General features: G+C 41.9%; 1 protein-coding gene across 16 annotated transcripts in view; it reads right to left on the minus strand.

The window, feature by feature from the left end:
- Phldb2 (pleckstrin homology like domain, family B, member 2) overlaps positions 1-18,325 on the minus strand; it is a 207,369-nt gene that overhangs the window by 95,587 nt on the left and 93,457 nt on the right. For 2 of the 16 annotated variants that reach the window (NM_001252442.1, NM_153412.4), the window contains exon 1: positions 2,392-2,562. The exons of 10 other annotated variants lie outside the window; for them this stretch is intronic. The gene's annotated coding sequence lies outside the window, so the exon portion shown is untranslated. Of the gene's footprint in view, positions 1-2,391; positions 2,579-2,722; positions 3,016-18,325 lie in introns of those variants that run through there. 4 more of the 16 variants (NM_001357078.1, XM_006521925.4, XM_006521922.4 and 1 more) reach the window with 4 other exon arrangements.

Consider the following 18,325-nt stretch of genomic DNA (forward strand, 5'->3'; position numbering starts at 1 on the left):
TTACTAACATCTGCGTGACCTAGGGAAATGCCGTAGAACAGGGTCTGAGACAGATAGCTCTCTGTGTGTTCTAGATGCTAAGATGTGTCCTGGTATATAACAGCATCCCAGATCTCTATTCAATGGAGGCTGATGGAACCTTCCTACCCTCAGCTTCATAACCAAAAGACTTGCCAAGATTCAGACAGCAGGCCACTCCTTCTTCCTGAGAACTACTGCTAAAACACACTTCGGGGCTTTCAAGACAAAGCACACCACTCAAAAGGTGTTTCCCCACATTTAATAATTAAGCTCAGAGAGATTTAATGACAATTTATAAAGCTCAGGTATTCTTGGAAAATGTACAATGTTCCTGTCTTTCCCTGTCACCTGAGGCAACCCCTCTCTGCCAAGGGCTGAAATGTAGCATCCTGTAAGGTCAATTACTATAACCACAATGCCCCAACGGCTTTAAACAATGATGCAAAACTAATAAAGACTCCTGAAGTGAGTTCTCCATTACACTCCACAACCCACCATGCATAGAGCCAACAACACTGAAGAAAGTAACGAAAAGCCCTTCAATCAAGCTCCATCAAGTCAACTTTGGCTTTTCTCCCTTCTCCTGAAAATGCCAGGGGAAGTGACGCACTTTGGCCAGAGTTGTTGAAGAGATGGGCTGCATCTTCACCCACCTTCTTATCTAGCTTTTCTGGCTTGCCCCAAGCAGGGATGCAGCAGATAGCCCTGCTGTCCTTTCTCACCCCAAAAGAGCAGCAGCTGCCAGCTGTGGGGAACCAGACAGAAGCCTGCAAATTGCCTGCCCTGGATGACTGCTCTTAACCAAACATCTCCTTTTGCCATTTGTGAGCGTGCTAGGATTTGCAAACTTCCCTGCCTCTGGAGTAAAAGCTACACCAAGCTAAATGCAAAGGCTCATCTCTCCTCTCTTTTAAAGGCCTTTGTCAATGTTTGGAGACTGCGGAGTTTCTTAATTATACGCAATGTTTAAATTCCACAATGTATTTATAAGGAGAAAGAAAAAAAAACCATTCAGTTAAAAACTTTTAAACAACTAAGTCCAGGAAGGGAACCTCAGGAAAACACAACTGTTACTTTTCAACGAACCTTAAATGGCACATTTAAGGTTCAAATGGCACCAAGCATGTTCTGTTAAAATAGTAGACCACTCTAAAGGATTATTTACCTCAGACCCAATGAATGTGTTGCTAGCCTACCAGGAACTAAGAATTCAAGTGCTCCGAGGGCAAACGTTTAACCCTATGAAACTGTGAACCATATTTGGAACCTTCCATCTAAATTCAGTCGTTTGAAGCCCAGAGGAAAAATAATCTCAAACACACAAGTGAAGCCCAAGTTAGAAGCTTTGTTACAAGCGTCAGAGTTGAACATTTACATCTGTAATTTACATGTTCATACACTGGAGGGGGAAACGTGTGAATATTTACACTAACGGACTCCACATTTTATGTCTCTACTAGACTTACCCTCACAGCTCTGACTGGCTAGGAGACTAGCTGTGTATCCTAGAACACTTGAGATACCACAAAAGGAAGACTTCTAGGGAAGAGGGCTGGGCCGGACGAAAGGATTTCCAGTCTTGGCTAGTCCACATAAAAGACTGTGGGAATCTTCCCTCTTTGAAGTGAGAAAGGTAAAAGAGGAGCCTCTGGAAGGAGGTTGGACTTATAAAGCTCTTTTAAACAGGAAACCCCAATCCGGGAAGGGACAGCCCGTCAGCCTTTTAATTTCCTGCCGGTGGCGGGAGTTAGCTAAGTCCTCCCCGCTTCCAGTGCTGCTGGCAAGGGTGAAGTTACTGAGCGCACCAAGCCAGAGTTCAGCAGGCTCTCTGAGCGGCTGAAGCAGAGGGTCGAAATGCTACCCAGAGTTGCAGCTGCTATCACCACAGAGAAAGAGACCATCACGCCCTCAGTGTGGGATGATAGGGAAACCATAACTGAATCACAGTCAGGAGCTCCTGGAAAGAATCTCGGTCCGGAGGCTCGCCGTGCAGCCTCATTCTAGAAACAAAGTACAACTAGAAGCCGATTTCAGAAAGGTCCTATCTGAGTCCCGTACTCCTCAAGATCCAGCTGTGGATCTTCTTATCCCCGGAATCCAGATCTCTGTCTAAGCAATCCAGACTTTCCGCAAAAGTTGCCTTCGGGACCCTTAATTAAATCCTGCCTTTTCGACCCAATCACTCACGAAAACCTCACCCCTACTGGACACCCCTTCCCCACAATGCCTCCACCCCGCATCGCCGTGCACAATGGAGGACAGAGCACTCTAGGACTGTAAGGTTTAGGCTTTGCGGACCCCTGCCCGGGCTTTTGTCTCTACAGCCTGCAAGGGAAGCAAAGAAAATCTGCGCTCAGGGCGCCCACTCACCAGCTCATCTTTCTCTGGAACTGCAACTCTCTCCTCGGGTCCCGCTGCCCTTGGGCCTGTCCCTTGCCTCCGCCCTCCCTCTCTCCCTGTGTCCTAGTCCGGTCCCCGCCGCTGCCGCAGGCTGCAGCCAGACCCTGCCGCCGCACACCGCGCACTCCGGGCGCCCCTCCCGGTGGGGGCGGCCACCGCCTCCTCTCCGCCCCCGACCTCCGCAGAGAGACGGGCGGCTACCAAGTCGGCTGAGGGGGAGGCTGTGTCCCCAAGGAGCCACCAGGGTGCGCAAAGGCAATGCGGGCCGGCTCCTCCAGGCCCTCTGTAGCCCACTACTCACCTGGGGCGATAAGGTGGCCGAATGCAGGCGGCCACAGAAGGCAGGCACCCTGGGTGCTCTGTGTCACACTCAGCAGAGCCCCTCGGCCCGCGGTGGTGGACTCCTCGAAGCTCCCTCCTGGTCCCGACCCGAGTTTCGAGGCACCGCAGCGGATCCTTGGAGTTCCCAGCTAGGAAGTCCTGGAGCCTAGGTTCTTAGGGAGCTAAGCTGCTGCTGCTTTTACTGCGTTTGGAGTGGCCTGGCCACTCGTCACATCTCTAGGCTCCACTTTCTCAAAGCTACGTTCGCAGCTATGTGCTAGAAACCTTTGTTGTTGGCTTTCTTTTCTTTTCTTTTCTTTTCTTTTCTTTTCTTTTTTTTTTTTAAATAAGGTGGAAATGGGACGAGAGAACACAACACGTCCTGGAGTGCGATTTCCTCCCCAGGACGAAGTTTCTGCTCTGTGAAACTCCAGGTGACTTCACCATAGACTGCTCTCCCCAGGGCAGGTTTACCTGATGCGTCAGAAAAGCAGCTGTGCCAAATGGCAATGGAACCGCCTGGGGTCAGGGCTGGAATCAAGCAGATTTAAAACTCCGTGATACTGATTGCCTTGGAGGGATGTCTCATAAAGGGTTCTGCATTTTCCAACACATTTAACATAACCAGTGGAAGCAATATTAACGTGAACGCCTTTCAGCCTTGCTTCCCTGAGCAGCTAGTCTGTCTTGACGCATGCAAATGTGGATGTTTGTAAAGTTCTGCCCCAGTGGGGTTAAGTCAAAGAAAGACAAGAACCTTGGAGGAACTCGCAAGGTCCAGGACCGGCAAGCTCTTTAATAACAATATGGCCCTAGCAAATTGTTTTAGCTACCACCAAGGATGTCTTCAAGGCTGTAGCAATAGCAACAGGGGTACTAGTGTAGGTACTTCCAGTAGTTAATAAACCTATGCTTCATCTATACACAATGCCTTTAGCTGTGAGAACACGCACTAATAAAATGCATATTTAAAATGTTTTATTGAGCAAAAGTATGACTTTTAAGATTAAATAATGTTTACTATTTATTCCTGCGTGTGCTTTGGTGCATGTGTGTGCACGTGAATCCAAGTAGGAAGGGAAAGCAGAAATGGCCATGAGCCACTCCACAAGGGTTTTGACAGCCAAACTCAGATCCTCTTCAAAAGCTAGACAGCTCTTTGCTGCCAAACAACCTCTCCAGCCCCGAAATTTTGACTTCTAATTTCCATGAGAACCACTCCTATAAGGATGATTTGTGTTTTAGAGCATTCTCAACGCACCACCTCGGTATCCCACGCTATTAAATTCACATGACTTACACCCCATCCTTTCACCTCATCTCCATCAACTTAAAATCATTTATCCCATCTCAATGAAAGGAAAGACACTCTTGAGCCACTTGCCTCTCCATACACTTACCTGTTTAACTATAGCAAAATGATGGCCAATTGTTACAAAAAGCTATCTCAACTCTCTGCCTTCCCATATACTCCAGTCAGAAGTTGCCTTTATTGTATTCCCCTGAGCTTAAATTATGCAACTGAAAAAATTGCTTCTTCCCAGGTATGGTGGTACGGGACAATAATTCCAGCTCTTGACCAGTTGATGCAGGATGATCAAGAGTAGCGTGCAGGCTTGGGTCTCTTAACCAGTTAGGACCAGCCTGAGCTATGTAAAGCCTGACTCAAAACACCAAGGGCTGACTGTGGAAATCAATATGGTGGCTCCTCCAAAAGTTGGGAATCAATCTACCTCAAGATTCAGCTATATCACTCTTGGGCTTATATTCAAAGCTATATCACTCTTGGGCTTATATTCAAAGCTATATCACTCTTGGGCTTATATCCAAAGCTATATCACTCTTGGGCTTATATCCAAAGGACCATCCATCCTACCACAAGGACGGTTGCTCAACTATGCTTATTGTGGCTTTATTCATAATAGCTGGAAATCGGAAGCAACATAGATGTTCCTAGCCAAAGAATGGATAAAGAAAATGTGGTACAGTAATATAATGGAATATTACTCGTTTGTTTTAAAAATGACACCATGATTTGCAGGCACATGGATGCTACTAGAAAAAAAATCATCCTGAGTGAGGAAACTCAAACCCAGAAAGGTAAAGATGGCATGCATTCACTTATAAGTGGATATTAGCTGCTAAATAAAGGATAATCAAGCTACAATCTATAGGCCCAAAGAGTAGGTAAAGGGGAGGGCTCTAGGTGGGTAGCATGAGTATCCCCAGGAAGGGGAAATAGATTTGGGGGTGGCCTGGGGACTTGTGGGGGCAGGAGTAGGGGGATCAGGCTGGAGTGCACCAAGAGCTGGCTGTGTCTCTCAGCATTAGCAAGTTCCATCACTATTCTCTCAGCACGGGGGCAGGGTGGGGGTGTGCATCTCACTCCTCAGTAGCAATTACCAGCTGATCCTTAGCTCCCTTTTCTCTTCCTTTTTCTTCTGATCTAAGCACTGACTACCCAGAATTCAGACTCTGGACCTAGTTTCAGTCTAGGGGCTTCCACTGGTGCTATCACTCTACCCCCACAGAACTAAGTCCCATCATGAGTTGACTCTCCACAAACTTTGCACCCACCCCAACCCACGCCTCCCGAATCCCAGACCCCTGGCAGCAGCCCACATGGATGCCTTCTGACCACGTATTTACCATTTCCAACACTGATTCCCTAAAATCTCTTCCTCGGTCTCCAGCCACTCTTTTCCAACTGCAGTCTTCCTCCTATTGGGTCTAAAACCTTACGTCATCCTTGAATTTCTTTTCTCTCCAACTCATCAGAAAGACCTTTCTGCTCTTATTGAAATCAGCACAGATTTCAGCTGCTTGCTACCACACTGTTTATCTCAGCTAGAGCTCACCTGCCATACTGCCTTGACTTACCCTTGCCCTGTTCCAGTCTTTGCTCTCTTACCGGATAGGGTCAACACAGAAGCCAGGATGATGATTGTAAAAGATTAGGCAACACAACTACTCCTTTCCCTACAATTCTGCGGTGACCCTGCTCAGTCAAAGCAAAAGCTGAATCCCATGTGCTGGCCTAGGAGGGCATTGCTGAGCTAGGCTTCCCTCCCAGTGCCTCCTGCCTCTCTCACTCAACTCTTGATGCCCCCGGTATCTCTTATTATCTCTCACTCTCCTCAACATCTCTGCATTAGATTTCCAGAGACTTGTGCATCTGCCTCAGGAACCCAGAGCTTGCTCCCTCTGTTCCAGGCTCCCCGCCCTTCCCCATGCATCGTATAGAGCGGCCCCTCACTTCCTTTGCTCAGATTTAACCATGTTGCTCAGGCCTTCCTGGACCATTCTGCTAAACGTTTAAGATGAACTTGCCTTTCCAATATCTTTTCTTTAGTTTATAATTGTAATTTGTATTCTAACCGTTGTTACTGTAACAAATATCTGAGATAAACTCATTAAGAGAAAAGGTATTCTGGGCCCATGGGTTTAGGAGGTTTCAGCCAAGCTGCTTTATGTCTGTGATAAGGCAGCACACACCCATGTAGAAGACAAGAACTGCTTATCCCATCCTAGGGAACAAGAGAGTGGGGTTGGTGGCTGATAGTACTAATTCTTCCCTCACTTCCAGCTTCATTTTTTTTTGTCGTTTCATTATTTTGTTTTTTTGAAGACACAGTTTCTCTGAGTAGCCCTGGCTGTCCTGGGAATTGCTCTGTAGACCAGGCTAGCTCAAACTCACAGCAATTTGCCTCCCTCTGCCTCTGGAGTGCTAGAATCAAAGGTGTGTACTATCATGCCTAGCTCACTTGTTTTCTCTTTTTGTTTTTTGTTTGTTTGTTGATTTTTAAACATTAAGACAATGTATTACCATCTCAGTGGCTGGCCTAGAACTTGCCATGCAGACCAAGCTGGCCTGAACTCAGAGATCGGGATGACTCTGCCTCCAGAGTGCAGGAATTAAAGGCATGTCCCACAGTGTTGGGCTTAGAGTTTCACTTTAATCTTAAATTTACCATCTCCTCCTAACAGTATGGTAAGATGATGACCCAGCCTCCCACAGAAGGGCCTTTAGATAATACTCCAATACTAATACTAGATGTAAAGTGTAGAAATCACAAAGTGTACTCCTAAATTATGTTAGCATCTGCTTAGCCTTACTAGAATGGGAGTTCTAGACAGACAGATGTTTATCTTTTTCCCCTATGCTATATCACTAAAACACCTAGAACGTTGCCTGTCATGAGTTCACATATATGATGAATGATGGCTTTGATCCAGTGCTTATAGATGTTTCCCTGACTGAAACATGCTAACCAATATACTCAACCTAGATAATTATTCTCTAATGAATTTGCCTACTAGCACAATATACATTCAGTAGGCAATATTTAAGTTGCTAGTATTCAGGCCGAAATAAAACATCACAGATATTTATTATAAACAGCATTTACTGTCTGGATCATTCTTCTAAACACTTTATGGTCTTCAGACGTTTCATTGTGTTGCTGTGTTGCTGTGTTCGCATGGTAAGGGAGGAACTGAGGCACAGAGAAGCCAAGCTCCCATAAGTATTTCAGTTAGTATAGGCTAGAGTGCAGGCAGCAGGTTTGGAGAGTGCTCCACCCTTAAATGCCACTGTACCCCACCTCATTTCTAGTATGAATACTATCAGAGGAATGTCTGCCGAGTGACTAATTCCTAATCAGTAGACAAAAACTAATGTCCACTGTCCTGCTGTCTCCGATGATAACTACATTCCTCAAAGGCCAGAGGGTCATTTTATTCGCATTTATGTGAATCACACACTGGGGCTTGGAAGATATGGAAAGGGGCTACCAGAAAGTACTTACTTAATGTGGATTTTCAAGTCATGAAATGCAGCAGAGCTTCTCTTGATGAGTCAATGTGATTTCCCTTCCGTTCTGTATTATCAGGGCAGCCTGAAGACAGAAGGGATCCACCCCAAGGTTCTAGAGGCAAACTGAATGTTAAAATCAGACCTTTAAGGTCTTAACACATAGGGTGCGGGGGAGGTCACTCAACAAATAACACCCACTAGCAGTAGTACCAGATTCATATTTAGTTATGAAGTTTTATAAATAGGGACTAAATGATAGAAAGACCTAAGCTCTTCCCTTTTACTTTTTTATTTCCCAGTCCTATTTTATTTCATATTTATTTTAAATAACTCAGGCCAGCTGTGTAACTGAGACAGGTCTTGAACTTCTCATCCTCTTGACTCTATCTTCTGAATGCTGAGATTGGAGTCGCCATTATGCCCAGTTTACGAGGTGCCGAGGAATGAACCCAGGGCCTTGTACATGCCAGGAAAGCACCGAGACGCCTCTCTGAGCCACTTAGGGGTTCTTTTAAGTAAAGCTCCCTCTTTAATCACAAATCGGAGCTGTATCTCCTCGTCTCTGCCGTTCCCAGTCATCCTTCTAGGGTATTATGCTTCAAACACCACAGTATTCTTTCCTTTGTGCTTTTCTGGGATCAAACTGGCTATAATAAAGCTCTCTCTCTTATTTGGCTGTGTTCTTCAAATTCTCAAGTGGGGAAAAGTAAGGTTTAATCACACACATGTGCACGCACATGTACACACACACACACACACACCAGCTAAAAATAATTCTGGTAATAAAAGAGCTAGAGTTATTATCATTTCTTATTTTCAACTATTTACAAAACTATAGTAGTAAAGGCTGCATGGTATTGGCATAAAAACAGACATTGATTAATGAAATAGAATTAAAGACCTGGACATAAGTACACATACACACGGACATCTGATTTTTGATAAAGAAGCCAAAAAGAAAAAAAAAACACATTGGAGAAATGATGGCTTCTTCAGTCAATGGTGCTGGTCAAACCAGATGTCTGCATGTGGAAGAATGCAAATAGATTCAATCTCTCACACTATAGGAAATCAACTACAAACAGACCAAGGCCTCAACCTAAGCCTTGATGGCATGAATTGGATAGAATAGAAGGGAAGGAATATGCTTAAACTCATTAATACAGATAAAGATTGTTTGAACAGGAGCCTGATAGCACAAGATATTAAAATCAATAATCAATAAATAGGACTTCATGAACTGAAATGCTTGTGTATAGCAAAGGAAAGAGGTAGCCAATATTATGGAAAAAATGCCAACCATGCATCTGACAGAGGGTTAGTATGTAAAATATATAAAGAAGTAATGAAGAAACAAACAAACAAACTGAACATCAAGAAAACAGATAACCCAACTTAAAAAGGGGCTGCATATCTAAACAGAGAGCTTTCAAAAGATGATCTATAAATGACTGAGGAAAACTTTAAAATGTTGACTATCCTTAGGAAAACGTAAGTCAAAACAATGAGATGTCTGTCATCCTTCAGATGGCCAAGATCAATAAAACAAATGACAGCACATGTTGCTGAGGATACAGAGGAAGAGCAGCACTTATTTGTTCCTGATGGAGTGGAAACTGTTATAGCCATTATAAAAGTCAATGGGGAGGTTCCTCAAGAAGCTGAAAATTGATACACTGCAGATCCTGCAGTTCTACTCTTGAGCATATACCAAAGGACTCTACATCGTACTAAAGAAAAACTTGCTTGTCCATGTTCATTGCTGCTCGATTCTGGGAACAGCTTGGTTGTTCATCAGCTGATGTTTGGGTAATGAAAGTGTGGTACATTTTGGATTTTATTTAGGTGTTAAAGAAAACTAAATTATGAAATTTGCGGGTAAATGGACAGAGCTAGAAATAATTATCCTAAGTGAGGTAACCCAGACCCAGAAACTTAAGCATTGGATGTTTTCTCTTATATGTAGATGTTAGCTTTTATGCTTTAGATATATATGTTTTATTTAGAATATCCACAGGAGTTATGTAACTAATTAGGGATCAGAGGGGAGAAGAGGGGAAATAGAATATAAAGTTACAAGAGTATCCTCCTGTAAATAAAATATAAACAAAACAGCAGGATTAAATGAAGTGGAGAATGGAAGAGAAAGGTAGAGGAGGGAATTGGGAAAATAGCTAATACTAAAGGCTTTTTTGCAAGGCTTCCTATTTTAAAGGCCTTCTAAAATACATATACAAAGGGAGCTTAAGAGGAGTTACTATATAATGGGGAAAACAATACACCACCTAGGTATCATATAAAGAAATAGTCCCAGTTACATCCTTTTGACTTGTTGGCCACAGACGTCCCTGCCAAACATTGAAGCCCATCGTCAATACTATTGGCTATTCCTCACATCCTGATAGTTAGATCCTGTTGCTGAAGACACCACATACTAAGAATATAGAACATGGAGAATTTGAGCCGGTGCTCTACCAAGAGCTTCACCCCCTATTGCTCATAGAGCTGGAAGATGCTAGACATTCTACTGCAGGATAAAAGGAAACATGAATTTCACCCAGTTACGAACCCTGAGGCGAGCTACAGTAGCATCTTGCCTGTCAGATATATCCACTTTTCCCATCTTAAAAATGCTATTTTCACATGGGAATTGTTAAACTATTGTTAAGGAGAACTATGGAAGATATGCTCACTCTTGTAAGAGTTGTACAAATGTTATGAGTTTTTGATTAGATTTAAGGCCTGCTTCATGAGATAGAAACCATGCCTGTCACAGTTAATGAGACCTAGAACCTGAGGCTAGACAGGTCATGGACCTAAGGGGAAGCCTACTACTATTATTGTGCTAAATGAACATAGCATTAAAATGATTCTTAATGACATATTGCTATGCCTATAAATCAAGGCACCACTTAATTCTCAACAGAGAAGCTCATTCACACAGGAGATGACAATTAATGCAGAAATCCACAACTGAACAATGTGAAGAGAATGAGTGACTTTGGAGCACTCGGTCATAAATAGTTTGACTATCAACCAAAGAATATACATGGAATGACCCATGAAGCTGGCCACATATGTGGCAGAGGAGGGCCTTGTTGGATGTCAGTGAGAGGAGAGGCCCTTGGGACTGAGGGTGTTCGATGCCCCAATGTAGGGGAATGTCAGGGCAGGAGGATGGGAGTGAGTGGATGTGTGAGCACCCTCATAGAGGCAGGGGAGGGGGGACGGGATAGGGGGTTTTCTGAAGGGGAGACCTGGAAAGGGGAAAACATCTGAAATGTAAATAAAGAAAATATCCAAGAAAAAAATAAGGCTGCTATGAACATTAGATAGATAGATAGATAGATAGATAGATAGATAGATAGATAGATAGATAGATAGATAGATTGTAAGAGCTAGAGGTGGTGAGTGGTATCTTCTAGACCCAACAGAACTGATGTACATATGAACTCATGGAGACTGAGATAGCATACACAAGACCCACACAAGTTCAAGCCAGATAAAATCCCTCCAGGAAGAAAATGGAGTGGGCACAGTTTCCCACCCTTAGTCAAGAAGCTGTTGGTGATTGATAGCCATTGAGTGTGAAAAAGTCATTTTCTTCAGTGGAATGGTGATGGGTAGGTATATCAATAACAGTCTAAGACAGGCCCCATATTCAAGAGGAGTTGGCCAACATAGATACAACTTGATTTTTTTTTAATGTTTTTATTTTGTGTGTGTGTGTGTGTGTGTGTGTGTGTGTGTGTGTGTGTGTGTGTGTTTGCCTTTGTTTTGGATTTTGTAAGGAAGGATCTGGAAGGAATTGAGGGAAGGGAAAATTATAATAAAAATATATAAAATTTTCATAAAATAAATATTAAAAAAGAATTATACATGGCTTATTCTACTTGGAATTTATATTGTTGTTGTTGTTGTTAACATAATCTCACATAGTTCAGACTGTCTGCTAATTCATGATCCTCCTGCTCCGTTACTAGTATTTCCAATGCTGGTACTACAGACATATAAGCCATTTTGAAATGCTTGGAGTTATTTTGCTATTGTTCCTTGTCACTTACAATGAGCATTTAGACATAATTGAAGCTTTTCAGTTGCATAAGTGTACCTCTTCCTTTCTCTGCAGTGAGAGCTACCAAATCTTTACAGCCTTTAATCTGCCTCCAACACTGCGGGAACTGCCTGCACTACTGTTTTCTGTAACATCACAACTATCTAAAGAAGCACGAAGCTCTCCTCTTCAGAGTGCTGTAGAGGGGCAGCGATTTGGAGGCAGGTAAACCTAGGTTTAAATCACAACTTACTACTGGCCATACAATTTAAATCCCTTGTTTATCCTCCGGGAAAAATAAATCACTATTCTGAAGAACTTGTACTATAAACTAAGATAATTATATCAATACCAGTTTTGTTCACATATGATAGATAGCATAAAGGGAGCGCTCTAAAGAAAAGCTTCAAACCACCTTGCTCTTCTGTAGAACTGACCATCACAACAGACATTGTCTTAGGTAAGCTGAGTGCCATATCATATATTCCTTATAGAATTTAGTGCCCCGACAATTATTCTCTCTCTTAAAAAATATATGTACTTTCATTTCTTAGAAGAGCTGTTATTCATTTCACACAGAATTGTAATCACTGTTGAGGAGAACTATGTAAAGCCATGGTTCTTTTCATACCCTGTCTTCCAGGAAGTTGGTAGGAGAACGTCTATCAAATATATAATAATAATAATAATAATAATAATAATAATAATAATAATAATAGATTTTTAACCTCTTTGTTTTTAGTGTCTTTGATGTCTTTTTATTCCAATAACTTTATCAGATTCTTAGATTTTAACTCCATGTTCTCAAATACATACTTAAATAGATATACTATAAACAGCATATTAGTTACTTAGATTAACACCAGGCAATGAACCAAAAATAAAACAGAAGTCAGTTTAACCTCCCAGGAGCACAGAAAGGCAAATGCCTCACTTTTATCTCTTTGGGTACATCAGCTAATTATCCCCAAAGTGACATTTTATGTTTAAGCTATTACAAGATTTATCTTCTAATTAAAGGAAAACTTTAAATACGTTTACACTGATTAATTTGTATATCAAAGTGTTTTTGAGTCTTGTTCACATTTTTTTCCTGTGAGTTTATGTGGTAGTCAGTCAGGAAAAGGACTCTCTCTCTCTCTCTCTCTCTCTCTCTCTCTCTCTCTCTCTTTCCCTCCCTCCCTCCCTCTCTCCCTCCCTCCCTCGCCCCCTCTATATACATATACATACACATATGCATATGCATACGCATATGCATACGCATATGCATACGCATACATATACATATATCTTTCTCTGTCTCTCTCTCTGCATTCGCCAGCATGTGTGTGTGTGTGTTTGTATGTGTGTGTGTGTGTGCGCGCGCGTGTGTGTGCGTACATGTGTGTAAGCATGACTGATTAATGTATTCCAGCTGCATTTATTCTGGCTCACTTTTCCAGTCATAATCACTTTTCATGCATGGAGGACTTAAAACAAAGAGTTGTGTTTTTCTCTGTTATCTTTTTATTACAGGAAATAACAGCTCTGTGTTCCTAGATATTGCAGGGCACACAGGTTCTCTCCTCTCTTGTGGTCTTTATTCTTCCTTCCATCTGAATTGCACCATCTGTCCAGTTATTTCATACCATGGTTTCAAGTTCATCTGTAATAATACATCTAATGTACTAGAGACTTCTGATAGTTCAGAAGAGGGGATCAGGGTTCAGAACATTAAAAAAATCTCCAAACAAAGTCAACTTTACAAAGCACCTCTCTGCTCTGTTCAGTGTGCACAGATGTGCGGATGATGAGGTGCCTCTCCTTAGGGATTTTACTGACCAGCCTGTAACTCTAACAGGGTGGTATACATGGCTTCTAAGCCACAACACAAATGAGTGTAAATAGAGTTTCTGTGGTCAATGAATCCATTAAAGAAGATAGCAGATTTGACCATCATATTACAGGAAAGGGACTTTATAGACAGAGTACGGAGTGAGCAATACAGGAAGTCTGTAGGTCCCAGAGAAGTTTGGGATATGGTGAAAAACAGCCTATGGAGAAAAAAGAATAAGAGGAAGGGAGGAGAAGGTAAAATCCAAGAAGCTAGGGTCAGATTTGCTTGTGGGGTTTGGGGAGACATAGAATTGAATTCCAGACTTCATATCTAATGCCATTTAAATTATATCCCTTCCTTGCTCTAAGTTAGTCTAAGTTTTTCCTTGCTTGACAAACATAGGAAGTGACTGTAGGAAGTAGAGCCTGGTTTTACAGAGGGAGGATGCAAGAAAAAGATGAGTTCCAGCTCCAAAACTGATGCTCCAGTAAAGCCCTGGTGATGTCACTTCCTGTGTTAAACTAGACGTATCTCTCATCAAGGATGCTCAACTGACTTCTCAGATGTCCAGTTTGGGCACTGGAATCTCTTCCCTCCTCATGGCCATCTTATTTTTCTCCTGTTATACTGACTCAGAGGTTTTAAAAGTTCTTGTAGAAATGAGCATGAAATTGCTATGATGTAGCATCAGGTGTTAATGTGGTGGTTTGAGTGAAAATGGTCCCTGTAGGTCTGTAGGGAGTGGCACTATTAGGAAGTGTGGCCTTGTTGGAGTAAGTGTGGTCTTGTTAGAGTAAGTGTGTCACCGGGGATGCACTTTGCAGTTTCAAGTGCTCCATCCAGGTCTAGTGGTTCTCTCTTTCTGCTGCTTGCCGATCTAGGTGTAGGACTCTTAGCTACCTCTTCAGCACTGTTTCTGCTTGTGTTCTGCCCTGTTTTCTACCATGATTCTAATGGAATAAACCTCTGAATTGTAAGCCAGCCACAGTGAAATGATTTTCTTTGTAAGAGTTGTTGTGATCATGGTGTCTCTTCCCAGCAATAGAAACCCTAACTAAGAGAGTTGGACTGGAAATTTAGTGATATACCCTACTGTGTCCCAGAGACTCAGGCCTGCTTGCTTGACCATTTTCAAATGTCCTACTTTACAAGGATACTTTCATTGTTTCTCTCAAGGAACTGAGAACACCAGCCATTCAAACTGTCATGATATGGCCCCTAGCTCTGAATAGATAACACGTTTTAGTGTCCAGTGAGTGTCAATGGATTAAAGAACTGATTCTGATACCCACAATGGTGTGTATGACTGCTTCCATGTTCTTAATATTTCTGTGAATTTTTAACTATTTTCAAGAATAGGAGTTTCTATAACCCACAAGTATGCCTAAAGAAGATGATAGAAATGCATGCACTCTGTTCAAATGAGAACACACACACACACACACACACACACACACACACACACTGTAAATGAACTAAAGCCATTTGTTGTGTCAGTCTCCTATCCTACTTCTGATGTCCAGAGATTGATTCCATAGGTATCAGTATTATATTTCCAAGAGTGACAATTTCTAGAAAGCCTAGAATGGTAGTACAAAACTGCAAACACCCCACCCCTTTTCATGCAGAAGACTGAGGAAGGACATCATGAATTCCAGGTCAACCTAAGCAACATAGTAAGAACCTGTCTCACAAAGCAAAACAAGCCCACAAAACTAAAGAAAACCAACTGGAAAGACCTCCAAAACTTTAGCATTAATACAGTAATCAAGTAGACCTTCATTGTTAACATCGGAATTAGCATTACCAACTTAATAATGCACAAGAGGAAAAGTTACCAACATTGAAATGAATTGCCTACTCAAGAAATATATGAATATGTCTAAAAAGTGCATTTTCCTTACACCAGGATTATGAAGAGAATTTTCTGGGGGTCTATGTTCTATAAAAAACAAATCCTAGATAAGGTCTGAGGACCTTCTCTATTGTTCCTCTTACCCCCACAGCTGAAGTGCTGGAGGAAAGTCACATATAAGAGCATTACTCTCCAAGTCCCTTGGGTGACATAAGCCATCTCCAAAAGTCCATAGGTGGTTTGGAGTTTCTTTGCCGCACAAAGCTGCTTTGGTCCCACATCCAAAAGTTATCAAAGCGACTACCCATGTGGAAAATTCCTTCCAAGGCAGCTCTGAGGGCCCATGTTTGTGGAGTGCATCATTACCCAGGACGGATAATTCACTGACAATTAACTTCCTAAAAGAAAGTTGTAGTTTTCATGGGTCATTAGCATTTCTTGCAAACTGCTCAGTGACTTTGCAAATAACTGAACACTGTGGTCTATTGGAGTTATACGTCCTTTTGTTTTCACTCAAATGTCATAGTCCTCAGGACAGGAAAGAAGGATGGCCAGAATGCAGGTGGAGAAATGTGGAGGTCATGTACTGTATACTAACATAGAGCCATCCCTTGAGCATAGTGGACCACACATGCGCAGATCACTATCACCTTCCCCCATGTCCACACCAGTCCTCTTTCTTTATTGTGTTCTGGCAATTAATAGAAGATCAGCCTCATATCCAGCCAACCAACCTTCAGTCTTCATTTTTCCTAGCCCTTGGTAATAATCCATTGTTGAACTATATAACTTCTACCACTTATTAGCATTTGTTGGTTGGTTGGTTGGTTGGTTGGTTGGTTGGTTGGTGGGTGGGTTGGTTGGTTGGTTAGTTGGTTTAGCAGCATTGGGGCCAGAGCCTCTTTTACAGATGCAAACACTCTATCACCAGGCTACTCTTCTCAGCATGACCTCCCAAGTATCTGTCAGCAGTATCCCTCTCTCAATCTCACTCCCTTCATTGGTCATTTGTTATTTTAACTCCCACTTCTTGTGATAGCTAAGGTAACCACAGGAGTAAAGGGGCAATGGACCTTCATCTGGCCTGGCAACATGTACTGTGGGAAAGGAACACACATATGTAAGTGTGGAAGTCAGAGGATCACTCAGGAGCATTGGTTTTCTCCTTCTATCACTTGGGTCCTACAGATGAAAGTCAAGAGTTCAGGCTTATCAGCAGATGCCTTTACCCACTGAGTCATCTTGAAGGCCCAGTTATTCATTTTTTGAAGCTCAAGTTTATGGTTGGATATCAAGTCTCAGGAAGTAGAGGTAGCCAAACACCGGAATGGTAATTCTCTAATAAATAAAGCCTCTAACCTTAATACCACTAATTAAAAGTTTTAGTTATTTTATTAGTTTTATTTCCTGTTCACAAAATTTGAGCTTTTGAGGGTTGGGATCCAACTAACCCTTATGTGTCCACTCCTGTTTACTCAGATATGATAAGACCACTATAATATATCTATGGAATAATTATATAAATTGGCTATCTATAGTGAAAATATAATCTCACTGCTGCAAGTCTAGAACTCTTCAATGGCTCCTTCCAGCCCTTTAGGTTTGAGACAGAATAAATTAAGAACCCTCAGTGTAACATGAGATCAAGGATTTGGAAGTAAACTTGGTTACTTCAGGTCATCTTCCTTCAAACAGACTGCCATACTCTCTCTCTCCCCTTCCTACAAGGAGGAATACTACCATCACAGTAAATTGTTCACCTGCATCCCTCTCTTCTCACCTTCATAAGCACTTTACTCAGTGTCAACGAACTGAAAAGCTAACTTCTTCAGTAAGTTTTTTTTCCATGTTTGATATTGGCTAGGTAGCAAAGTATCAACGTATATCATATAGCTATGTTGCAATCTTTCTCTTTTATCTTATGTCTCAAGATATACATTCCCTACAAATTATAGACTTGCAGACTTTCACAAAAAAGTAAGAATATCCCCTCTGTTTACACCCAAATACAGTAATGGAGGGAAGGAGGGGAGAGAGAATATGAATCTACACTTATTATTATTTTCTTTTTCTGGACTACCTTAGCATAGACACTTTCAGTTTAACACCCTGATTCTAGAACTAAGCAAAACAACTAAGTGAAAAAACAGATCTCATTTGCAGTCACATTTTTCTAACACAAGGGGATTCTGAAGTGCAGAGATGATCTCAGGAGATCTACAATATACCTAGCCTGTCTTCAAATTCTGTGGTTGCTCCATCACTTGACACAGAATAAAATTAACAAAAAACATACAAATTTTATGAGTCCCTTTATTCTTTGTGGATAGCAGGGAATATTTTTATGAGGACCTCAACTTGTACTATTAGCCTTGTGAGCTGGAATGAGTCTAGTACAGCCTGGTCCTTTCTTAGAGGAAACAGGAGCATCAGTGTTCTGTTAGAGCCAATTCCTGATGCCATTCTCTGTATACCCCACATCACTCCTTTTTATGTGGACGTTGATTCATAAAGACTGATGAATGACTAGATATGACCTCTGTACAGTAGCCACTATGGTTTAAACTGATCTTCAATAAGTTTTGAACAGAAACCTATAAAATACCACTTAACTAGAACTAGAGAGATGGCCCAGTTGTTAAGAGAATTTAATGTTTTTCCAGAGGACCTGGGTTCAATTTCTAGCACCCACATGACAACTCACAACTGTCTGTAACTTCAGTTCCAGAGGATTTGGCACAACAATGCACATGAAATAAAAATAAATACAATCTCTAAAAACAATTCCACTTAACTAAAGCAAAAAGCTTCTTTGTACATTTTTGACTCTCACATTTATATTGGAGGAATCCCACTTATGGTGGTTTGAATGATTATGTCCCCAGTGGACTCCTGTATTTAAACCCTTGGTCCTAAGTTGGTGCCCCTGTTTGGGAGGTTTAAGGGGTATAGTCTTGTTGGAAAATGTATATCACAGTGTGAGGTAGGGGTGGAGCCCTTGTAGAGTTTAAAGTTCTGAGCTACTTCTAGTTCACTTTCTCT

Source organism: Mus musculus, chromosome 16, assembly GCF_000001635.26.
Source record: "Mus musculus strain C57BL/6J chromosome 16, GRCm38.p6 C57BL/6J".
Lineage (NCBI taxonomy): Eukaryota > Metazoa > Chordata > Mammalia > Rodentia > Muridae > Mus > Mus musculus.